General features: G+C 49.2%; 3 non-coding genes across 3 annotated transcripts; all 3 read left to right on the top strand.

The window, feature by feature from the left end:
- The first annotated feature begins 4,438 nt into the window (after positions 1–4,438).
- Positions 4,439–4,510, top strand: Trnah-gug (transfer RNA histidin (anticodon GUG)). Its single transcript has one exon. It is a non-coding gene; the product is annotated as a tRNA-His (tRNA).
- A 263-nt stretch (positions 4,511–4,773) lies between these two features.
- Trnah-gug (transfer RNA histidin (anticodon GUG)) lies at positions 4,774–4,845 on the top strand. Its single transcript has one exon. It is a non-coding gene; the product is annotated as a tRNA-His (tRNA).
- Positions 4,846–12,761: 7,916 nt separating this feature from the next.
- Positions 12,762–12,833, top strand: Trnah-gug (transfer RNA histidin (anticodon GUG)). Its single transcript has one exon. It is a non-coding gene; the product is annotated as a tRNA-His (tRNA).
- The last annotated feature ends 12,551 nt before the right edge of the window (positions 12,834–25,384 follow it).

The following is a 25,384-nucleotide window of genomic DNA, read 5'->3' as shown; positions in this document are numbered from 1 at the left end:
CGTGAAACGCAGCCATCTACATCGTCCTCTGTTCCGGAGGGCGAGCGTGATAAGCGGCAAGTCGATGAAGCCTCCAAGGACCAGCATGAGCCCGTCAAAGGCGTCGACACTGCACCGACTAGACGGGATACGCCCCCAGAAGTGCAGCCACCGGTGAGCGTGATTGAAGCCGGCGAGAAGTGTATGGTTTGTTCACACGGCGAAGGGAGCCCGATGGCCGGAAAGCGGCCGCATGAGAGCACCGTCGACAGTGAGTCGCAGCGGGACGATGGTGGAGGCGGCGAGCCACCGACGAAAACGCCAGGTTTAAGACGCTCTCCATTTAGACCGCGACCTAACATTCCGGGCGAACCACGGCGGGCGGGCAATCCGCCTTCGTGAGAGATGGTTTTTATGTCGGGTAAAGGGGGGGGGGGGGGAGGGGTGGGGTTGGGCCGAAAATGGTGTAGGAAAAAGCTACAATGTGGATCACTCTGTTTGCTCTGCTCTTCAAACGCGACAGCTTCACGGCCACTGGCCGGGTTTTGTTTCGCGGTGTCATCCGCGAGAAGAATATCGCAATAAGTTTCACCTCTGGTTTGTTCTTCGCAACGGACACCATTCGGAAGGGCAGCCTCCTTTGCAGCCATGGCCCAGCTAACAAAAGCGAGTTTGCGCGTAGCAACCCTGAATGTAAGAGGGTTAAGCGCTAGAAGGCGACAGTGCAAATTAAGCCGCTTACTGCTCGAAAACGATTTGGACTTGGTCGCCGTTCAAGAGACCACAATAGAAAGCCAGGAGGTTGCCGACCGAATGGTATCCGTTTTTTGTCCTTATTTCAATGTAGTACATTTTTGTCACGCTGTTGGCAATTCGGACGGCTGTGCTGTCTTCATACGTAATGACTTTGGTAGTTGCGTACAAACGGTTGAGTCGTGCCAATCTGGCCGCCTTTTAGTGGTAGATTTTAGTCTTTCGGGTACGAGTTACCGCGTTGTCTGTACTTACGCACCGAATGTCGAAAGAGATTGCACAATTTTTTTGAAAGGTTTCTAACGCATCTAAACTGTGAAAAAGTGCTAATACTCCTAGGCGATTTCAACTGTGTTTGTGCAGCTGAAGACCGGTCCAAAAAGAGCCGTATTCACGATAAGAGCGCTGAGTTGTTATCGGAGATAGTACATGACCGCGGTTTAGATGACGTGGGCTGCGTTTTTTCCAATGGTACTCGCCCGACTTACACCCATTTTCAGCGAGATAGCCATGCAAGATTGGACAGAATCTATGCCTCAGCCGAACTTGTGCTGTGCACTGCGTACGAAGTGAAACCTATTTCCTTCAGCGACCACTGTTTGGTTATTGCCGGCTTTGGCAGAGTGCAGGCGAAACCACATTTAAATTGGAACCTGTGGAAATTTAATGTGAAGCTCCTAGAGGACGATAATTTCGTAAGCGTAGTAACCGACGAACTGGAGAAGCTACACGCCTCGCAGTCAATAAATCTCGCTGCTGAATGGGAGGAGTTTAAACAAAGAGTAAAAATAGCTGCCATAGAAAGAAGTAGCATACTCAAGCATAAGCGGAGCCAAAGTGAACGTGAGCTTCGTGAGCGGCTTGAATACTTTACCTGCATGGAAAACATCCAACCTGGTGTTTTTAGGAAGGAAATGAGAGACGTGAAGAGTCAACTGGAGCAAATTGACGCTGAGAAGTACAAGGCCGCGATAATACGAACAAGAGCGGAAAAATTGTGGGTCGGTGAAAGGCCAACAAAACGCGCGTTTTCTGATGAAAAGAAATATGCGTGCCAGAAAGAAATCCGTCAAATAGCTAGTGGCAACGATGTCACGTCGGATAGGAAGGTCATCATGCGCGTGATAGCCGATCATTTTACTTATCTGCTTGGACAACAAAGGAACACTATGGAAGGATTTCGGGAGAGATTTTTACCTTTTATGCCGAGGCTAGACGACGAAGTTAAAGCACGTTTGGAGGTGCAGATTTCTCTACGAGAAATCGAGGACGCAATCGGCGACTTGACGCTGGGCAAGGCGCCCGGGCCCGATGGCCTAGGGGCCGCCTTCTATAAAGCTTTTAAATTTAAGGTAGCTCCTGTGTTGCTTGGAGTTTTCGCTGAAGCTTACGACCGTAAGCGAGTTCCGCTTTCATTCAGAAGGTCGCACGTTGTGCTGATACCCAAGAGTGATGACCCCGAAAAACGTCTCTCCGTGGGCTCTTATCGTCCTATCAGCCTCACCAACGTGGACTACAAAATATTTATGAAAGTATTAGCCAAAAGACTCCAGGGGGTTATTGCAAAGCTGGTAGGGCCACACCAGACTAGCGGTATTAAAGGCCGCAGCATAGCGACAAACATTCACGTCGCACGAAGTGTTCTTGAATGTTGTGACGTTCTAGGCGAGCGCGTGGCAATGATGCAGCTCGACCTGGCGAAAGCTTTTGACCGAGTCTCGCACGAGATTTTATTGGACATTCTCAAACATTCAAATGTTGGCCATGTAATACTAGAAGGCGTCAGAATGGCGTACACGGACTGCACCATGCGTATTATAGCAAACGGAGAACTTACGGAGAGCGTGAACGTCCGCTCGTCAGTGAGGCAGGGATGTCCTTTGTCGCCTTTGCTTTTTGCACTTTATCTCGAACCGCTCTGTTTGGCCATTGACCACACGGAAGCTATTACGGGCTTCAGGCTGGAGACAGCACACGTCAAAGTTTTGGCTTACGCAGATGATGTTGCTGTGTTCTGCTCAGATAGGGAGAGCATCAAACAAGCCACTAATATTGTATGCGACTTTTGTGACTGCACCGGTGCCCAAATAAACTGGGATAAGAGTTACGGGTTTTGGCATGGTGACTGGGATGTTACCCCAGAGCATTACTCTCGGTTACGCTGGTCGGCAATTCCAACACGTTACCTAGGCGTGCCACTTGAATCTTATCGTGATCCAGAAGCGCACTGGTCTGACCAGGCGCGAAGTGCAAAAGAAAAGTCTACTGCGTGGCAAGGCAGGCAATTGTCTATTTTTTCACGAGCAACTGTCTGTAACATTTTTCTGATCTCCAAAATCTGGTATGTGATGAATGTGTTATGTGCGTCGCGAGTTAGCATACAAAACCTTCACCGCGTTTTTGCTGTTTTTATGTGGGCGTCCACTTGGGAGCGGACTAGCAGAATGAATTTGTTCCGCCCTGTTAAGAAAGGTGGCCTTGGTCTTGTCCATTTGTTTTTGCGACAGGTTGTGTCGCGATTTATGTATTTACGGGATCAAAATCACCCGTTCCTCCGCACTATCATACAAACGAGGCTACGGCGACTACTCCCGGAACTTATAGCGTCGTCGCGCGAAATGATCAACGGTTCTGTAACCGGGTACCTGCGCGAGGTGGTTCTCTCGTTCAGGTTGCTGAACGCACGATTTTCGTTAGATTATTTATTTAATGTTAAGAAGAAAAAGCTATATAAGGACCTAGTGGAAAACATGCTACCAGAGCCCTTGTACCGTTTCCCACATCGCGGAGGCGCTAGACAGGATGTGCTCAAACGAGTAAAGAAGTTAAAACATTCTTCTTTCAGTTGCACACAAACACACTCGCTGTTAAAACCTGGCTCCAAGATAAAGGCATCTTTATACCCTGGTCCACTGACTGCATCTTATGTAAAAAACCGGAAACGATTGAACATGTATTTCTAGACTGTTGGGACCCAATATTTCATTGGGATGTGCTTCAACGCACATTAAAGAAACAACTACCCCTTGACCCTTATGGCATTCGTTTCTTACCGGTAGACGTATCCGGGGGCTTTCCGTACGATGTTATCATGGTCCTGGGATTTCACGCCTTGTGGAAAACGAGAACGCAATATCAGCATGTTGATAAAGATATACGCCCTGTTCGCGAACATTTCATTGAAAGTGTCGTGCGTCTGCGAGATGTGTATCGCGCTCTTGCCGATCCGCCAGACTGGATCTCTGTACTCGATGTAATGGTATGCATGAAAAGATTTTAATCCCGCGGTAGCCAAAGTCTGGCTGCCAGGTTTTATGTCTTGTAATATATGATTTCGGCAATAAAGAAAAAAAAATTCCGGACAGCCGTGATCGTATAGTGGTTAGTACCTTGCGTTGTGGCCGCAATAACCCAGGTTCGAATCCTTGTCACGGCATGCTTTTTATTTTTTCAGTTTCGCTTATTTTTTATTATTCTAAAGAGAACACTGTATTACGCGTAGCAGCGTTGACGGATAACCGGTTTGTAAGTTCTCGCATCGGCGCCTGCAGTACTCACCCCATTCAAACGACCCCTCGCCCAGTTTGTTTCACTCTCGCGTCCTTTTCGCACTCTGTTTGCCTTTTATGCGGCACCTCGTGTGAACACCGATTGACAGTATCCATGACGGTGATCATGAAAGCGGTCGCCGTCGTCCTTCCGGACAGCCGTGATCGTATAGTGGTTAGTACCTTGCGTTGTGGCCGCAATAACCCAGGTTCGAATCCTGGTCACGGCATGCTTTCTTTTAGTTTCGCTTATTTTTATTATTCTAAAGAAAACACTGTATTACGCGTAGCAGCGTTGACGGATAACCGGTTTGTAAGTTCGCGCATCGGCGCCTGCAATACTCACCCCATTCAAACGACCACCGCCCAGTTTGTTTCACTCTCGCGTCCTTTTCGCACTCTGTTTCCCTTTTATGCGGCACCTCGTGTGAACACCGATTGACAGTATCCACGACGGTGATCATGAAAGCGGTCGCCGTCGTCCTTCCGGACAGCCGTGATCGTATAGTGGTTAGTACCTTGCGTTGTGGCCGCAATAACCCAGGTTCGAATCCTGGTCACGGCATGCTTTTTTTTAGTTTCGCTTATTTTTATTATTCTAAAGAGAACACTGTATTACGCGTAGCAGCGTTGACGGATAACCGGTTTGTAAGTTCTCGCATCGGCGCCTGCAATACTCACCCCATTCAAACGACCACCGCCCAGTTTGTTTCACTCTCGCGTCCGTTTCGCACTCTGTTTACCTTTTATGCGGCACCTCGTGTGAACACCGATTGACAGTATCCATGACGGTGATCATGAAAGCAGTCACCGTTGTCCTTGCGGACAGTCAGGATTCCACTTCCGGCCACGACAGTGAACGGACATGCTATGATGTGCTCCCATGTAGGGACGGTTTCAGTGGCTCGTGTGGGCCGCGGTATCACGTGTACCGGAAAGCCAGGCGAAGATTTCCAGGTTGTTCTGCCTTATTTGCCTTCAGGTGATTCTGTTTTGCACACGGTTTTTTGCATGGCAATTTAAAAGCCAGACCGTATCGAGTGGAGCATGTCCGAGACAGCCTTGCTTGTCTTTCGCTGCTGCCGGAAGTGGTCGTCCTTGGGGCATACCCAGTGAACCACCTGTGGGCAGTGACGTTCAAGGATGATGAAGGCAAAAAGAAGATGTTGGTGGCGGAGTCATTCGACGTCAAGGACCGTCGCTGTATGGTGATTGACCCCCGTGACCGTGGTGTGCGGCTAAAGCTATACTGGCTGCTTCATGGCGTGTCGGACGAAGATGTGCGAGTTGCCTTGTCGCCTTTCGGGAAAGTAACCGAAATAAGCAGAGACAAGTGGAAGGTCCAGGGTTGCAGTGACAAAGGTTCAACCACCCGCTCGGTTACAATGAAACTGCATGTGGGCGTTACTGTGGACGACCTGCCACCCCAACTGCGTGTTGCGGAAGACATGGCGCTCGTCGTCATTCCTGGCAGAGCACCGCTCTGCCTCCGATGCCGTGGCATCGGGCACATTCGATGGGACTGCTGCGTGCCGCGTTGTGGGGTTTGTCGTCGCTATGGCCACGATGACTCTCTCTGCGTGTGGTCATACGCCAGCATTACAGGGCCAAGCCGAACGGACGAAGTGTCTGAGCACCTGATGGACGCCGCGGACTCCGAAGAGGCGAGCAGGGAAGATGACAATGTGGAAACGCCTGTAACGCCCCTTGAACTTTCTTCAGGAGCCGCACAGGAAGGGACCAGTGAAGGCGACAAGCCCCGTGTTGCGCCAGGAACGAAGGCAGAGAATAAAGCAGGAGACGACGACGCGAAAGCCGCGAGCAAGTCATCGGCAGCTGCGCGAGAGTTCAGCCCGGGAGCAACGGACATCGAGATGACCTCGGCAGGAGGCATCGCTTCAAAGCGGGCTCGTGAGGCATCTGACAGCACTGGAAACGTGGGCACGTCAGGCACCGGAGAACCTCCAAAAAAGACAGCGACTGGTCGACGGCCTACCTTGAAACCAAGGCCAAACCTGCCGCCTGACCGTGGGGAGACCCCAACGCCGCCTCCGCCTTAGCGGAGGAGACGTTCCAGAGGAGCACAAGTACCCACTGCTGCGACGTGAGTAGGACACCCGGCCAAGCAACCATCATGAAATGGCGACTAACTTTAAAACTAGCATGCGCGTTGCGACGTTGAATGCAAGGGGACTGTGTTCACGCAGGAGGCAATGCCAGATTAGTCGCATTCTTTTGGAAAACGACTTAGACCTTTTGGCTGTACAAGAAACTAAAACGGAAAGTGAAGAACAAACGGAGCAAATGGTTCAAGTTTTTCGCCCTAGGTACAATGTATGCGTTTGTCATGCTGTGGGGCGGTCAGGAGGTTGCGTCGTTTTCATTCGTAGTAGCATCGCGGTTGTTGAAAATGTGTCCACCTGCGCTAGCGGTAGGCTGGTTGTGTGCGATTTTATTTTTCTGGAATGCCTTGGCGTGTCGTGTGCATTTGTGCACCGAACAGAACGCACGAATGGGAAACATTTTTTAGGGCGGTTGAGGGGTTTTTGAAAACAGAAAGAATTGTTGTGTTTCTAGGAGACTTTAACTGTGTCTGTAGAGCTGAAGATAACACGACGAACCTCAGTGTGCGTGATAGAAGCGCTGAGTTGTTGAGCGCAATAGTGACCGAGAGAGAACTGGAAGATGTCGGTTACGTAATGACGCGAGAGGGCCAAGTACGGTACACGCATTTTCAAGGTCAGTCGCATGCGAGGTTAGACAGAATATATATGCCAGCGAAGTTGGTACCTCTATGCTCCTCCTATGAAACGCAGCCTCTTAGTTTTAGTGATGATTGTTTGGTCACGGTTAGCATTGGCAAAAAACGAAAGGCTGCGAAGTTTAATTGGTTTCTATGGAAATTTAATGAAAAGCTACTGCAAGATGAAGTATTTCTCACGAAAACCAAAGAATGTCTTACAACTGTCCTTCTTTTAGAAACCAACAACTTCATGTCGGTGTGGGCCGGAGCAGTTTAAGTGTGACGTAAAGATGGTTGCCATCGAAAGAGCCTGTGTATTACGTCACAAGGAAAGGCAACAAGAGAAGCAGTTACAAAGTGAGCTAGACTACATGTTAAGCGTAGAAAACGAAGCGCCGGGAAAGTTCAAAAAAGAAATAAAGGAGGTGAAACCAAAGCTCGAATTCATCGACGAAGATAAGTACCGCGGATCAATGATAAGAGCACGCACTGAACGATTGTGGATGAGCGAAACGCCCACTAAGCGAGTGCTCAGTGAAGAAAAGAAACATGCAGCAAACAAAGAGATAACTGAAATACGATATCGCAATCACATTACACGAGACCGTGAAGAGATAAATCTTGCGTTTGTTGAGTTTTATACGGAACTTCTTAGCAATAAAATTATCGACCCCAAGCGCTTCAAAGAGGACTTTCTGGCCTTTATGCCAAGATTGGAAGACTCTGATAGGGAGTTAATAGAAGCAGAAATTACGGTAGCGGAAATTGAAGCAGCTGTAGAAGGTCTAAGTAACGGCAAGTCAACGGGGCCGGATGGGCTGGGCGCTGCCATATACAAACATTTTAAGACAGAAATGGCAGAGGCATTACATCGAGTTATCACAGAATGCTATGAGAAGAAGCAGGCACCTCACTCATTTAGGACTGCTCACGTAGTATTGATACCCAAAACTGATGATCCTGCAAAGTTAGTTTCAGTAGAGTCCTATAGGCCCATTAGTCTGACCAACACCGACTATAAAATATACATGAAGGTGTTAACTAAAAGGCTCCAAAGTGTTATCACATCCCTTGTCGGCCCGCATCAGACATGTGGTATTAAAGGGGTCATGAACCACTTTTCCAAGTAATGATACAATTACCTTAGTATCGGAGTTTACTGCCTCTCGAATCGATTGCCGCAAAAATTTCTCGAATCCGTCAAGAATCAGCGGAGTTACGGGGGTTTGGCGCACGCTCTCAGCGCTTTCTCTTTTTTCTCGTGCCGACGAGGGCACTGGAAGCTAGACAGGGAGGGATGGCACGGGGGTAAGAAGTTACGTCAGCGCGCGTCATGAAACGCGATCGCTCTCCTGCTGTGATTCGCATGCGCGAGTGCGGCTACCGTGTAAAGTTAGCAAACTGAGGAGTGCGGCGCGGGCAAGTGGCGGCACCCCGTGGCAAGAAGCGCATCTCATCCGGCTATCGGCCAATAAGCATGCTATGTCTCCGCGACGTCAAACGTCAACGTGCAGACGCCCCGCCCACCGACGAGAGTGAGAACCGGCCTCTGTTTGAAAAGAGGGCGCCTGAGGAAACGGCAACTTCGCGCTCCGCTTGTGGCCTTTACGCGGCGCGCACGACTGTAATATTTTGCAGAGCAGTTCATAGCCGTGTCAGCTTTCCGCAGGTTGTGTTTTTTCAACAAGCCCAAGGGGTGCTTCATGACCCTTTAAAGGCAGAACCATCTTCACAAACATACACATAGCCAGAAGTATCCTGGAATGCTGTGACGCAATGCATGACCGCGTCGCCATGATTCAGCTAGATATGCATAAAGCGTTTGACGAAGTTGTACACGAAGTTTTGTTTGTATTGTTGGAGAATGTGAATGTTGGATCTGTTATTACCGAAGGTGTTAAAATGGTGTACCATGAGTGTACGGCTAAGTTAGTAATCAATAAAGAATTAACTACTTCTACTCCAGTGCGCTCGAGCGTGAAACAAGGATGTGCTCTGTCGCCTCTCCTTTTCGCGCTATACTTGGAGCCATTTTGTTTACGTATGCTTGCAACCCCTAGTGTAAGAGGGTATTCGTTTTTGAGTAGTGAAACCAGAATATTAGCCTATGCTGATGATATTGCTATGTTCTGCACTGACAAAGAAAGTGTGCAAGAAGTTGTAAGAATAGCTACAGACTTCTGCGCAACGACCGGTAGTGCAATCAGTTGGCCAAAGTGCCTTGGCTTTTGGCATGGCACTTGGCAGAGCACACCTGAGGTTTATTGTAATATGAATTGGAAAATCACGCCGGGAAAGTACCTCGGCGTTCCTTTAGATCATTACCGGAATGCTACGGATTACTGGTCCGAGGAAAACAAACGCATCAAAAATTGTACCGACAAGTGGGGTGGCCGCAATTTCTCGATGTTTGCAAGAGCATCTGTTTGCAATGTATTTTTGATTGACAAAGTTTTTTATGTTTTGCAAATGTTAACCATGACCCGAACTTCGGTTCAGAAAGTGCACCGAGTATTCGTGACCTTTATATGGAGATCGCAGTGGGAGCGCACGAGCCGGTGCAGTTTATTTCATAAAGTGAAAAACGGTGGCCTAGGGCTATTGCATCTGTTCCATAAACAGCTGGCGAGCTGATTTGTTTTTGTTCGGGATCAAACTGATAATTTTTTGAGAACTGTGATCCGAGCACGATTGCAGAATCCCTTACCCGATTTTGTTGTGTCGTCCTTTTCGTTTGAAGCTGGACCGCTGAGTCCTTATTTGCGTGAAGTTGTTTCGTCTACACGCCTGCTCAAGGAAAGATTTTCTTATGAATACTTGTCTGATGTCACCAAAAAGAAATTGTATCGTGATCTTCGGGATGTGTTTTTGCCAGTACCATTCTATCGAGCTCCGTACAGGCTGGGTCCTGAGCGCGATGTGTTAAAGCGTGTTAAAAGAATGCCGGTTAGACCCTCAGTCAAAACCCTGTTTTTTCAGGTGCATACCGTAGAGGCGTGCACGGGCTCCGGGTAACCCGAAAGCCCGAGCCCGACCCGGCCCGCGGGCCGGGCTCGGGCGGGCCGACGTATTTTCACCTCGGGCCCGGGCCGGGCTCGGGCTACTTGGAGTTTTATTGGGCCGGGCTCGGGCCCGGCGCGAAGCCCGACTCAAGCCCGAAATATAGAGAATGAGCGGGAATTGTTTTCCAACACGCATACAGCGCCTTTTCCGCGACCGCCCTTTACCGCTTCTCCCTTCCATTCGCTTCTTTAAACAAATGGGGAGCAGGTAAAGCACTGCCTCTGTTGCACTCCGACAAACAGAGAAGTAACACCACTTGAGCTAGTGACGGCGCCACGCGACTGTTCCGCGTTAGATTTAAGGCCAAATCCCATATGAGTGAAAATGCACGCGACAGCGACGAGCGATCCGGCGTAGATCGCCTTCGTGCAAGCTGACGCTTGCGCGGGCAAAAGCGCCGCACTTCGTTGAAGCCTAAATCGTTGGACTGCTTGCTGTTTTTGCACGACAATTTGTAATATGTGTAACAGAGACTGTTCGTCGTGTGTCGTTTGATCACATTTGATGTGCTCAATAAAATGCCAAATTACCGGAAAACGATGTTTTGTTTTCGCAGCGAACCTTCAAAAAGCCGGGCCGGGCCCGGTATTGTGTTTTCGTACGTCGGGCCGGGCCGGGCGGGCTCGCAGCCCTTTGCCGTCGGGCTCGGGCGGGCCTTCGACAAAGTCAGCGGGCCCGGGCCGGGCTCGGGCTCGGAAATATGGCCCGTGCACAGCTCTAGCATACCGGCACTCTCAGTGTATTGCCATGGTTACAAAGTAAAGGGGCGCCATCTCTCGGGGGCCGTTCGCAAGTGCCGCCTTCTCTCTCCCGCCTCCTCCACGGTTGCCGAGCTTGCGGCTATCAATCTGGCCGCGGAGTTTCTCAGCGACCAGCCGGCCGTCCACTCTGCCGCGATCCTGTGCGACTCTCGTGCGGCTCTGGCCGCGGTTTCCCGGGAAGAAGACGGCAGTCCACTCGCCCAAAGGGTCGCCAGGAAACTGCGCGTCGTTCTCCACGCAGGCTGTGAACTCTCCCTTCACTGGGTCCCGTCCCACGTCGGGATACCCGGCAACGAAGATGCTGACCGCGCCGCAAAGGAAGCTCACGACCTCTGCAACGACTTCACCGACTTTGTGAGTTCTGCAGACGTTGGCCGCCTCTTAGTCGCCAGATACGTTCGAGGCAAACATCCGGATCCTCGTGTTGCCTCTGGCAACGCCCCACGGCGTCTCCCACTCAAGGGACTCGCCCGACGTGATCTGCGTCTCCTACTCCGACTGAGGATTGGGTGCCACTATGCCGCCGAAAGGAAGCATAGACTCTCGGGCAAAGGCAGCCCATACTGCACAGACTGCGGTGAAACGGAAACGCTACAGCATCTACTGCTCCAATGCACTGCATTTGATGCCAGCAGGAAGACCATGCTCGAGGTTTACGCCAGGCTTGGGCTTCCACGGTCCTCTGACAAGGACCTCCTTTTCCCCGAGTGTCGTGGTGACTCAGTCAAGCGGGCCCTCTCCGCCCTGCTGGACTTCATTGACAGCAGTGGACTCAGAGATCGTGTTTGATTCTCTTTTTTTTTGTTACTCTTTATTTATCATTATTATTATTATTTTTTTTTGTTTGTGTTGCTCCCGTGGTACCCCTACTTCGAGCCCTCCCCTTTTTTTTATTTTATTATTATTCTTATTTATCCACTCTCTACCTTTTTCTCTCCACTATCCTCTTTAATTCCCCCTTCCCATCCCCCTGTGAACTACTGCTGAGGTGTCCTCCTTACGAGAGACAGTTGCGGGGTTCACATTTTTTCTTCATTTCCTACAATAGAACCACTTCCCCCCCCAAGTAAAGGGCTCTTTGTACCCTGGCCAGTGAACTGTTTAATATGCGGGAAACCAGAAACGATAGAGCATATCTTCCTCGTTTGCCACGATGCTGTATTCTTGTGGGAGGTACACAACAATGGACACTAAAAAAAGAAGTACCTATTAGCGCTTTCGGAATTCGCCTTCTTCCATGTGTAGGTACAGGGGAAGTGCCAAGTGACATGTTAATGTTGCTTTGCATGCATAGCGTGTGGAAGACAAGAGTGGATATTCGACATGCTCATATAGAGGCTCACTCAGCAAGGGGTTATTTTGTTGAGAGTATGTTGTACACACGAGACTTGTTCAATGCACAGCCTGAACCTCCCGAGTGGCTACCTGTACTTTATCAATTGGCTTCTGTGAAGCCTTTTTAAAGCATACGCACTGGCCAAGCTGAAGCTAGTGTTTTTATAAAGTGTATATATTCTGTATATGATCATTTTGGTTGTGGTTGTAAAAAGCAATAAAGAAAAAATAAACTTCCGGCCAGCCGTGATCGTATAGTGGTTAGTACCTTGCGTTGTGGCCGCAATAACCCAGGTTACAATCCTGGTCACGGCATGCTTTTTTTTTTAGTTTCGCTTATTTTTATTATTCTCAAGAGAACACTGTATTACGCGTAGCAGCGTTGACGGATAACCAGTTTGTAAGTTCTCGCACCGGCGCCTGCAATACTCACCCCATTCAAACGACCACCACCCTGTTTGTTTCACTCTCGCGTCCTTATCGCACTCTGTTTCCTTTTATGCGGCACCTCATATGAACAACGATTGGCTTTATCCATGACGCTGATCATGAATGCAGTCACCGTCGTCCTTCCGGACAGCCGTGATCGTATAGTGGTTAGTACCTTGCGTTGTGGCCGCAATAGCCCAGGTTCGAATCCTGGTCACGGCATGCTTTTTTTTAGTTTCGCTTATTTTTATTATTCTCAAGCGAACACTGTATTACGCGTAGCAGCGTTGACGGATAACCGGTTTGTAAGTTCTCGCACCGGCGCCTGCAATACTCACCCCATTCAAACGACCACCGCCCATTTTGTTTTACTCTCGCGTCCTTATCGCACTCTGTTTCCTTTTATGCGGCACCTCATATGAACACCGATTGGCAGTATCCATGACGGTGATCATGAATGCAGTCACCGTCGTCCTTCTGGACAGCCTCTGGTCAATAAATAATGAGCTGGCGTATGAAGGCAAGTGCGTTGAAGTATCTGTGAGTAGAAGTGAGCATCCACGTGAGCCCTCATAAGGCTAATAGTAATGCTGAAGTTCAGTAGTTATGAGAATGAAAAATTACGGAGGGCTGTAACGTATACGACGTCGTTGTTGAAACGTAGGCGGAAAGCGGTTTATGTTTGTCCAACATATACTTTTTCGCTGCCCGTCTTATCCACCCCTCAAAGACAGAAGGGAGAGGGCCCCCGATGCCGGCCGCTCTCCGTCTTTCTTGCGTTCCATCCTTCCTTTTCTTCTTTTTCTTTTTCACAGCTACTGTCCAATACCCCATCAATTGTCGCGGTTGTTTATTTGTTTTAACGCGATGAAGGTAAAGAGCTCATTTCGCTGGAATTTCGCTGTAGGCGTAGGTTTCGGCGTGGTTGGTAGTGAGCGAAAAATCGTGATGAATGCAGATAAAAAAAAAATCAAGGGCTCGAGCCTTCTGCGTGGCAAGCAGGTGTCCTACCGCAAGGCCACGCCAGTGCTTCAAACTTCTCCGTAAAAATGCCCCGTAAAGGTGATAAATGATACAGGAGTCGCGTTAACATGTGTAATGAAGCGTGGCAGAAACGTAAGATCGCACCAAACGTCACGCCATATTTAGCAACAAGTGGGTGGTTTAGTGGCCCCTCCATTACGAAGCGCTCGGGCAATAACTGATCATCGTCATCAGCAGCAGCAACAACATCAATAAAGCGTGTAGTTAAACAGGTGCACGTACTGCCTTACGGACGCGTAGTGGATACTTCGCAACTCGCAGAATGATCACTTATGACGTAGTGGGCACTTCTCAACATTACTTGCAGCAGTGGCGTAGACAAAGTTTTTTCGGGGCGCGCGGGGGGGGGAGACCTCCTTGATCCGACATTGGGTTTGGGCAGATAAGTGAGGTCGAGTGTCATTTTGTGCTCTATCCCACGGGAAGAACATTTTCGGGGGGGGGGGGGGGGAGTCACGGGTCCGGTGTGCCCCCCCCCCTCTGGCTACGCCACTGACTTGCAGTACATTCCAGGATAGTTTAAAACGGCCAATGTTACGTGTATACAGACGTCCTTTCTTCGCGGCACTGTCCACGTGCTCACCGACAAGCGAAGCTTCGCTAGAGAAGGAGAAGGAGATGCAAGCGGGGCTTTCTTTAATAGCAGATCTGTTCTAGAGCAGGTCCTGACCACAAATGTGCGTCCGCATCGCATATCACGCTGCGGTTCGCAGATATACACATAGATGGCGTAACTGCCTTGGTCGCGAAAGAATGTGTGTGTGTGTGTGTGTGTGTGAAGAGAGTGTCCTCGCATCCAATAGAACCAATAATATATATATATATATATATATATATATATGCATGTGTGTGCGTGCGTGTGTGTTGCTGTTCAACGTAGACGTGAGCCCGTCCCTCTACCGCAGTTTGAGTTTATTTCACCGCGATTTTTACATGGTTTCCATTGTATGGACACTAATACAAATGAAATGATACCAACTGTGGTGGGGAATCCGGGGAAAAAAATGCGCCGAATCAAACACACCTTGACTGGCCCCGCAACCAGGCCTGCCTTCCCACGCATCGGTGTGCTGCTTAGTCGCACGCAGTTCAGTTCCACTGTGCTGAGCTCTGCGGACGTGGCGGAATGGACGTACACTTTCGGCGGAGCCCTCCGCGCGCGTGGGAAGAGGCTCTGGACGCAACGCTCTATGCCAAAAGGGGAGCGCACACCGCCCCCATGAACCGCCACTGCAGTAGGCAAAGACAGAGTCTCGCGTAGATGACGCGAGCGGAGGTCGAGTATCCCCTACACTGTAAGAAAAAAAAAGGTGTCCTTCGACTCACCTTTGCTACACACGTGAGTCTCCTATGTATAACTCTCTTTAGAGAGTCACGTTGACTCTTTTGGAGAGTCGTGGGACGCACGACTCTCCAAAAGAGAGTTACTGTGCCTTTTTAAAGAGAATCATACATCCCGCGACTCTCCTAAAGAGAATCAGCGTGCTTCTCTAAAGGGAGTTATACATGGGAGGGTCACATGTGTAGCAAAGAATGAATGAATGAATAAACTTTATTGAAAGTCCGGGCGAGGCGGGGGGAAGAGGGGGACCTTCTTTTCTTAGAGTGTAGGCGACAGAACAAGTCGAGCGTAGGTGTAAGCCACAGTTAGTAGGTGAACAGGAATAAAAATCCAGCGTATGCCCGAAGCCTGTCTGGTATGGATGAAGCATGTATCTGTAAAAAGAAGTCTTGAAATTCGAAACAATAGGAAATATCAGGCTTACTAATCATCATATTGCAAATTTACGTGTCATTGCTCTAAATCGTTTGTTTTAAAAAGTATTATTATTGTTATGATCGTTGCTCCGTATTACCTTTATTAGCGTGATTACTGACAGCCTTCATCCGCAAGCTTCTTTTTTATAATATACCATCTGGTACGTCATAATTGAGCCATAGTGGGTTTATGTGATCGATTAAGAATCATCATCATATTGACTGCACTCGGCTTTCTCGAAGCTCGTGCGCTCGAGAAGTGAGAACGCATCCTTGGCACCAAGACGGCCTTCTCCCGGTGTCCTCGGTTTTCAGGCCCTCAAGGCATCTTCTGCTCTGAAATCGCCGCCTTTTCAGGTAGGGTTGCTATCGTAGCTGGAAAAAAATTATTCGGTGGTATGCCGTTCGCGCCGCTAAATACTTGTCTTTTGTTGGCCTGCGTTTAGCGCTGCGATTGAAAACAGTGGCATGTCCCTCAGGGGTGTGTGCGGTCATGCAGGCGTCTGGTCGTTCCTACCACGAACTAAGTGCATGGGTTGGACGCTCCCCCGCTCTGCCATTCTTGCTACGCCATGTCTGCGAAAAATAAGCTCACAGTGCTTCTTTCGTGGATCTCTAGGCTCCCAATGGATGCAACAAACCTCTTTTACTTACGTGTCTTGTATATGGTACTTATGCTCGTTTTCGCACCCAGTGCAAATTGTCAGTCTCTGTTCCTTGTCTCCCAATGCGATTATTTTCGGTGCCTCCCTGTTCCAGGTTTCCTCTTTATCTTTATCTGTGATCCACGTCAACGTTCTGTACTATATTAACCCGGGGATACAGCTACGTAATGTATAGCTACCATCTACACAAGTCACTCGTACAGTCGGCCAAATATTTTAACTATCGTGCGCGAGTGCCGACTTTTTTGTGCGTCAGCGCCGTACGACGGAGCCAAGTTGTAAACAGGGCGAGAGTAAGCGACCCTCTTACAAGGAAAAAAAAAAGAGCGTTTGCGTCACCAGATAACAAATGAACGATCCACATTTTTCAGCTTATCTCATGCTCGCGGGCGCTCGAGTGTCCTTGCGGGCGTGTGACGTCTGCGGATTTCATTTTCTCGGTTGCTTGCTTATCTTCGGAATATAAGATACGAGCAAGACGCGCTGCGCTGCCTGTTCGCCTGAAATGAGTTAATGCAGGGTGACGTTTTCACGAAGGAACAGCCAAGCAGACGATGGGCCCAGCTGAGCGCGCTTCGTGGGCATGCGCTTACTCTCGCCCTGTTTACAACTTGGCTCCGTCGTACGGCGCTGACGAACAAAAAAGTCGGCGCACGATAGTTAAAGATTTGGCCGACTGTACATCGTAGCCTTCTCTCGTTGCGCTCGAGTGTCCTTGCGTACTTTAAATCACTGTCGCTTAAGGGCGACGCAATGAATGTGATAGCAACAAACTGTAATATTATACCAAGTAAGGCTAGCAGTAAACTCTCTTAGATTCCATCTCACGTAACTCACGCTGGTGTAAGGGAATATGGCCGCTCCAGGGAGAGAAGCGGTTTTCGTGCAGCCTGTCGTCTCAACGCTAAGCGGTGACAGCACAGCTCGTAGAAGGGTATACGAGCTGTTTCCTGATGTCTGCCGTGAGAGAGCGCGCGCGAGCGCTCGCGACTAAAGTCACTGGAACGGGAAAAGTACCGCGTTCTTTTTCTCTTCGCCGCCGCGCCCTTTTGGCGGCTTCGCCACATAAATGGTCCAGCTCGCTCGCCTCGCTAGCGTCTCCCGGCCGCCGACGCACGGCGCTTTGAAGGGCGATTGTTTTTATAGCCTCAGAAATGCGTGCAGGAACATTACGACATCCCGTATCGTTTTGACATTTCATCGCAAGCCTGTTGAGGCATCGATGAAGGCCTGGGTGCTGCGCTTTCGGGTGCAGAAACCGGCGGGAAACGGGAAAGCCCTCTTTTCTATTCCCAGCGGGAAAAAGGATGCCAAGCGAAAGGCTGTGTGGCTGCACAGAATACGGCGCGAAAAATTTGTTCCCACGACTGATGCCCGCCTTTGTGAGGCAAGCGTTTCATTGAGAATTCGCAAATGTTGTTTCGGTCAATGTTGGCGTCTCCGCTGCACTAGTGCAGCTTGTATCGCGTGGTTGCTGCAGAAGGTTCATGCACAATAACATTGCCGGGCAGCTCTTAATTATGTTTGGCGTAAAATTGACGCCTTCGGGCTCACATATAATGATCAGTGCGCCATGAAAACTGATTGCTACAGCGAGTGAATGCGAGCCAGTTGGTAAGAATCCATGGTTAAAAACAGCGCGAAGAAGACGTGGACAAGAAATGGTCTGGTCCTTGTATGTGCTGCGCACATACAAGGACCAGACAGCACGTGAAGTCTACGAGGCTTTCGCAATGAAACGTAAAGATGAAGCATGTGTAAGCGAGCCGTCTATTTAACAGACAAGGAGTGTTGCTATCTCCGTAACTAATCACCTATGACTAAACGACATTGTGCCGCTGGACGCATGCGCCGCTAGAAGCTCTCTTATGTTTCCCTTCCCCGTTTTTTCTGTATCTGTGTATATTTTGCGCGTTTTAACAATAAACAATCAGTTGGCAGTCAGCGCTAGTCCTGTGTTCTTTCCTGTTCGCGTCTTCTTCGCGCTGTTTTTAACCACGAATTGCTACAGATGTGTATTCCGTGACGTGACTGTATTACGAACATAAATAACAGTGTGTACCAATGATAATAATGGCACGCATGTCATGTAAGGCATGATTTACATGCCATGCGTATGGTGCAACCGCGACCGCGGTTCGCTGGCTTGATATGCACCAAGATTGGTAGCGCGTGACGTGACTGTATAATTGTGCCTTTTGTGTCAATGCGACGGATACCACGCATTGTGGGAATCAATCTAATGCGAAGCAGCCAACAAAGAGCTGCATATTTCGCCTTGTTCGTCTTTGAGGCAGATATGAAATCATTGATGTCATGACATCTAAGTTCACTATATATCGCATGTTTGTCATGCATGCATGCATGTAGAATCTGGTACAACGCATGACCATACACAACCATATACAACGCATGACCTGTAATTTATGTTCGTCACGCACCCATGTCATGCCGTACCGAATTTCGTATACATCCAGGTAACAAAACGGCCGGAAGCGCACAAAGACAGAGTAATGTAAACCATACCGTACATGTCATGCATGTCATGGTTTTCACGTTACCTCCTGTCATTCATGTTCGTCATACAGTCACCTCGCGCTGTACCAATTTTGGTGTATATCAAGCTACCGAACCGGCGGCGAGCGCACCATGAGCGTGGCAAGTGATGCTCCACATGACATGCAAGTCATGATTTTCATGTTACCACCTGTCACTGACGTTAGTCATACAGAAATATCTCGTCATATCAATTTGGGTATATATGCATCTCACTGAACGACCGCGACCGCCCCGAGACCATGTAATATAAATCATGTTTTACATGGTATGCCTGCCATGACTTGCACGTTATGACCAGTAACTTATGATCGTCATACACTCTTGTCACACCATATCAATTTTGGTGTGTATCAAGATAGCGAAGCGGCCGCGAGCGCACCATGAGCGTGGCATGTAAATCATGCCGTACACGGCGTACATGTCAATATTTTCATGTTACCACGTGCCGTTTATATTCGCCATACAGTCATGTTATGCCATACCAAATTTGGTATACATCCCATTAACGAAACGGCCAGGAGAGCACATAGTCGCGGGCGTCTAGATAGATAGATAGATAGATAGATAGATAGATAGATAGATAGATAGATAGATAGATAGATAGATAGATAGATAGATAGATAGATAGATAGATAGATAGATAGATAGAACGTTCAAACTCGCAGAAGTTCACTAAGAAATGATTCGAATTTAATAAATGGCGACAGCCAAGCGCGTAAATGGTGCGCAGTTCGCATTTCTTTATCGCGTTAGTACGCGTGCGTGCGCGTGTAGGCATGTTAAAACTGCCGCTATTTCTTTCTTAATCAGTTAAAGAACAACGGTATGCTTCATTCGGGGCTGCAAAAGCGCACGCATTGCGTAAAACATGCGTTACTCCGCGTGAAATGAACACCGCGCCGCCGCAGCTTCGGCCGCACTGGACCAAATATGGCGGCCGGCCGGACAGTCGCGGTACTTTTCCCGTTCCAGTGACTTTACTCGCGACCGCGCCCTTATGATCAAAGTTCGCAGTTACTGGTCAAGCGACGCAGCCCTTCCCCACTCCCCTGGCGTCCCTTCATGCTCCCAACGAAAGACGAGCAGGACTTTCTCTCTCTACTTGAGCAGCAATCGACGGCAGGCCTCGCACGCGGGGTGACGTTATTGTATGCACCCTCCGTGCGACGGAGATGGCCGGCTCGCTTCATTTCTGCTTCAGCCGCGTTCGTCGCGAGCCCTCGCGAGCTTCTACTTGCGGTTAGAACATACGATGCGCGGAGTGATGTTATCGATTTGGACTTTATACGGAAAATGGTGATGACGGCGAAGGCAAAAACCCGTTGAGAGTGTCCAGATAATTGCTATCGCAGTAAAAGGCAAATAAAAGTTACGCATGTAATGTGTCTACTTTCCTCCTGTTTCTGATCACGTTCTTTTGAAATACCGCACGTATGGTACATTCGAATGGTGCGAATGCCAACTGAAGTGCAGTAGGTCAACAAGCATTTTTGCGTTATGTGAACATCTAAATCCTCACGAACTGAAGACAGCGTATTCGTCTTGCGCAGGTATCTGCGTCTAGTAGCTTCACAGTTTATGTAGACGCCTTTGGAGAGCAAAGACGCAGACAACGGGTTCCCCCTGCGCACCTTTCGTCCCGAAGGAGCTGCTAGTAAAGCTGGGCGATGGGTAAGTGCGCTTAAATTTCTTGCGCCATATGCATCAACACAAACCCGTCGTTTCAGCTTTTTACTGTATTCGCATCATGTGAACGGATTGTTCTTCACGTTTGTAGACTTGCTGAGGGCGGCATGGCTTATTACATAACACATCTCGAGCTAATTGGTTGTTCATCATAGGCAAAAAAAAAAAAACGGCAGATCCGGAATCGGTTTCATCCGAAGCAGTCAGCCAGCAGCCGTCTATGCTGCGTTTTATGGCTTTGAGCAAAGGTTATTTACGAGGTAGATCGACGTATTTTTGTAAATGGGGTAGTTGTACGCACATCGTGGCCTCCAGGCACGTTGACTATGGCCTAACGTAACGCCAGCGCTCACGTTAGAGCACAGGCGTCAGTTTTATCGAAGCAAAACGCACGCTACGGCGCGATGATGTGAATATCATTCGTTGCCGTATTGGCGTATTCGTCCGGTGACGAACAACGCTTGAATATGGCTTGCTGAGTCATAGGAGCAGGCACGTAATGTTTATTTAGAGTGTTATAAAAGCGGAGCCAACACTGGAAGCACAGTGGACGGTAACCCGACATGACTGTATCATAGGAGTAAGTACACATGAAATGCTTGTTACCTTGTTATAAAATGCAACCACAATTGATCTTGCACCGCTGTGACGCCTGCATAGGTTCTAGTTTTCTAGTATTATTACTACTCCAAAGGATCGTTTTCAAAACCAGAGTCAAGACCTGGCGTGTACCTCCGGTAGAATACTTGACTGCCACGCAGAATGCCTGGTTTCGATTGTTATTATTTGCATTCGTCGGGTGAACGCTGCTTATGCCAGACTTTAACGCTCTCGCGTTTAAATGACCAATGTTTGTTCTCGCTGTTCCTGGGTAGATACAAACAGTGAATCACCTGTGGCCCATACCCGCATACCGCGGCCCTTGGTATACGGGAATGTGGTACACGTGACTGGAGGAAAAAGTTTCATGACGTACACGACAGGATTAAAAATATCTGAGGTTTAACGTCCCTAAACCACGATATGATTATGAGAGACGCCGTAGTGGAGGGCTCCGGAAATTTCGACCACCTGGGGTTCTTTAACGTGCACCTAAATCTAAGTACACGGGCCTATGGCATTTCCGCCTCTATCAAAAATACAGCCGCCGCGGCAGGGATTCCTATATCGCGACCTCCGGGTCAGCAGTCGAGCGCCATAACCACTAGACCACCGTGGCGGGGCACACGACATGATTTTCACGTTAAATGCGAAGCATTTCTTAGCGAACCTTAGCCGCTTACGTCTGGGTGCTCTCGTGATGGCCTCCTTAACTTGGTGCAGACCAAAATTGGCAGGGTAAGATGATTTGACGAATATGACTGTCGGGTCATGACATGAAGAATGTGAAAATTCTGTCGCGTACGTCGTCAAACCCTTTCCTCCGGAAACGTGTGGCACATACCCGTTTACCACGGGCAGCGGTGTACGGTTATGCGCCACAGGTGACTGACAGTTTATATCTACCCAGGAACGGCGAGAAGAGAGATTGGTCACATAAATGCGAGAGTGTTAAGAAAAACCAATATCGGCAGCGTTGACGCCGACGAATGCAAACAATAAAACTTAATATCCCCGTCAGGAATCGAACCCAAGAATTCTGCGTGGCAGTCAGCTATACTACCACAGAGCCACGCCAGCTCTGGAAACTGCTTTGGGAAAACCAAAGCCTATACAGCCTATGCAGGCGCAATGTCGGTGCAATGTCAGTAGTGGTTGGGGTGCTGGCTATCTAATTTTATAAGAAAACATATGTACTCCTACGATACAGGAGTCATATCAGGTTAACGTCTGTGGTTCCAGCGTTGGCTACGCTTTTATAGCAGTCTATTATACATTACATTTGTATTCCTATGATTCAGCAAGCTATATTGAAACGTTGCTCGACCCTGGAGGAATACATTAACGAAAGTCACGCATGATATTCACATCAGTGCACCGCAAAATGCACTTGATTTCGATAATACTGACGTATGGTGCTCTAACGTGAGTGCTGACGTTGCGCCACACCATAAGTTACCCTTAAAGGCCAGCTTTATCGACGTACCTGGTAAGCCCACGGTCTTCACACACCGTCTCCCGCTAAAGGGGACCACGAGGCGATGCGAAGCAGCGTTTCGGCATGCCGAGCCCGCTTTTCAGAGGGGGAGGGGACAGGCGTAGGGGAGAGGGTGTTGGAAGTTCGTAGAGGAGGCTGTCCCGCAATTGCGCTGGTTTCCCCGCGTCCAGGCAGGCGGTCGCAAACCTCGTCCTCAAGAAGAGCTGCTGCTGGAGGGAACCGGACTGAGGAGCAGAAGAAGCGTATAAGAGGTTTATTTACATTTTTTACATATAGACAACTCGTTCCGGAATGTCCTTCGCATGCATTCGCTCGCGTCTTTTAACCCCTTGGCGGTCCCTAGATTCCAGACCTGGGGAAACAGGGGAAGACGTTTCCATCCAATCGGGCGGCGAATCCTGCAGGTCACTTTGCTGGCACCGCCCCCAGCACACGCACACACAACCCGAACACGCGCATTGTTCTCACAACGATGTCGCGTCGGGGGAAGCCTGCCGCCAGCATGCGGGTTGTGATGAGTCCCTCATGTCGCTGCTCGAGCCGACCACCCATGCGGCCGAACGGCGGCTGCAGGCCCGGCAAATCCACTGGTATGCGTCTGGGCAGCTGGCGCTGATTTGAGCGTAGACGACCTACCAGCCGGAGACGCACAGCGCGGTGGTCCGAGGTCCGTCTTCGGCGGAAACTCGGCGTCGCGGCCTTTCCTGGGGCACAAAGGCGCCATGTGTCGCATTTCCGCTCCGGCACCGGCGACAATGGTGCTGTCTCGAGCAAATTGAAACCATGCTCCTCCTGGCGCATGAGAATCAGCCGGGCGTCTTCGCGCTCTTCCTTATCGCCGCAAAGCGAGGCGGCTGCCTTTATACCGTCCCGGCGCCCCGCGGCAAAGGGTGGCTCGCCGATCGCAACAGCTCCTCCGGGGCCAGGAAACTCTGGAATGGCCAGGAACTCAATTGCTGGCCATGAAGAGGGGGTCTCGGAGTCGACGATGACCGCAGACATGCAGCTCGAAGAACCTCACACAAAGGGAAACAGCAGAAAGAACGATCCAGGTGACAAAACACCACACCGCGCACAAGCGTTCAGAATCTGCCTTCAACCCGCCAGGCTTATCAAAACAAAATGTTAATAGTAAAAACTCAAAATTATGAACCTCATTAAATTTTGACCCCTGAGAGGCACATTAAAATAAAGCAAGTGACCATCTTCCCCTTGAAAGTTTTGCGCAAGACAGAAATCGCTATTATGGATGATAGGTTGACTCCACTTGGGAACTATTCAGTAAACAATTATAAGGCACCTATCAAGCAAAAGGTTATATTCGTATGCTCCGACATTACATTTCAATCTCGGCTACCACGTTCGCCGGCATTTCTATTCCTTTAACCCTTTCTTATGCCGGAGGAAAAGTTGTAATCTTGGAGAACAAGACTCCATCGGAGCAGGGTTCCTTTTTTTGTTTTTTTAGATGATCACTACACTTCCGCTGAATCGGACTCTCTTGGTCTGGACGACAGTGTACAGATTCATGGGGAAGCTTATGTGCTCTCCCGGTAACGTGATCCGTACGTAACTCTGCCTTTCTGAACTTATACTTGTTGCAGTTCTCGGCTTATGCGATCACCTGATCATCAAGCATCGAAACAAAACAAAGGAGATTAACCTGCCTACATCAGGCCCGTATGGTTAATCTCACCTACCGATGTTGGCACTTACAAAATCAAACGCACAAAGCTCTTCTGAGCGCTTTAACTCTAGGCTATACTCTCATTCATGGAGCTCCGCACTACTTAAAACGCACGATTGGCGGCACGCCGAGTTCTTTCAAACAAAGTTTGTCTCAACGTGCGTCCGTAATGCAACGTTACGGCGAACAGCACACACTGACGCTTTGCCAAATTACTATACACATTGAAAACACCTGACATAAAAAGTTACATTTTGGTACTGTGAACCAAGCCTGGCGTGCTGGTCACTCTCAAGAGCACGCAACGAAAACTGCTCTAATCAGCACAAGATTTAAGCGTTTCGCTAAGCAAGTTGGTTTTACGCTGAAACCTTCCTTTAAAATTTTCTTTTACTGCACATTGACGCATCAATGACAGCCTACTAGGTTTCACTAAGCCATTAAGGCACCACAATAATACACAGGGTTCGCGCTATGAAACCTTAATAAGAAACTAGTATTAATGATTAACGCGACTACAATACTCTCATCAGACTTCAGTACCATGCGGCTATTATTCTTAAAACTTCGCACCGCGTCTTGTAATATGCTAAATAAAGCTTACTGAAGTCGAACTCAAACAAATTAATCATTCAAAGCTTCTTTTACACGCGCGTGCATAACACCCTGCTGGACCATGCCCCGTTTCCCAATCTCTGAATTCCTTTGAATCGCACTCGATGGGGTCTCGGTCCTGGCGACTTTGGAGTTCGCCCGAGGCTACAGAGGGCACCCGCCTTTACTCGCGCTTTGCTGCCACGCTTCGTAGGGCTGTTCGGCCGCTTTCCTTCAGTTCGGCGAAAGGAAAGCCACAAACGTGGGGAAAGAATGAGTCTGCCCCCTTCCTTTGTACTTGTCCCCGCGCGGCACCCCACTACTGTTGCCTTTTGTCGCAGAGATGCGGTTTGTTTTTCGACACTGCACCCCTTCCGCCGCTTGCGCCTGACCATACGCGTCAATGGACGTTCTCTCGAGCTACGCGCTGTCCTACTGTGCGGTCTTATTGGCTGCAGTGTGAAATCCTTCGCGAGTGTTGGCTGTGCGGACTGCTTCAGCCTCTTTCTTTTCCGGCGGTTTCTACAACCATTCTTCTTAGTTAGGCGTGTCGCGATCGTACCCTCGAATCTACCGATAACCGGGGACCCATCGCGCTCGACCGCCTTCACCTTTGCTTCTTTTGGGAATACCAGAGAGCCGCTCAATTTCTGAGGCACCTCCGCCTCGCCGCTGACCTCTT

The sequence above is a fragment of the Rhipicephalus sanguineus genome, chromosome 4, assembly GCF_013339695.2.
Source record: "Rhipicephalus sanguineus isolate Rsan-2018 chromosome 4, BIME_Rsan_1.4, whole genome shotgun sequence".
Classification (NCBI taxonomy): Eukaryota; Metazoa; Arthropoda; class Arachnida; order Ixodida; family Ixodidae; genus Rhipicephalus; species Rhipicephalus sanguineus.
Note: the sequence above shows the minus strand (reverse complement) of the source record. Positions and strands in the feature narration are given on the sequence as shown.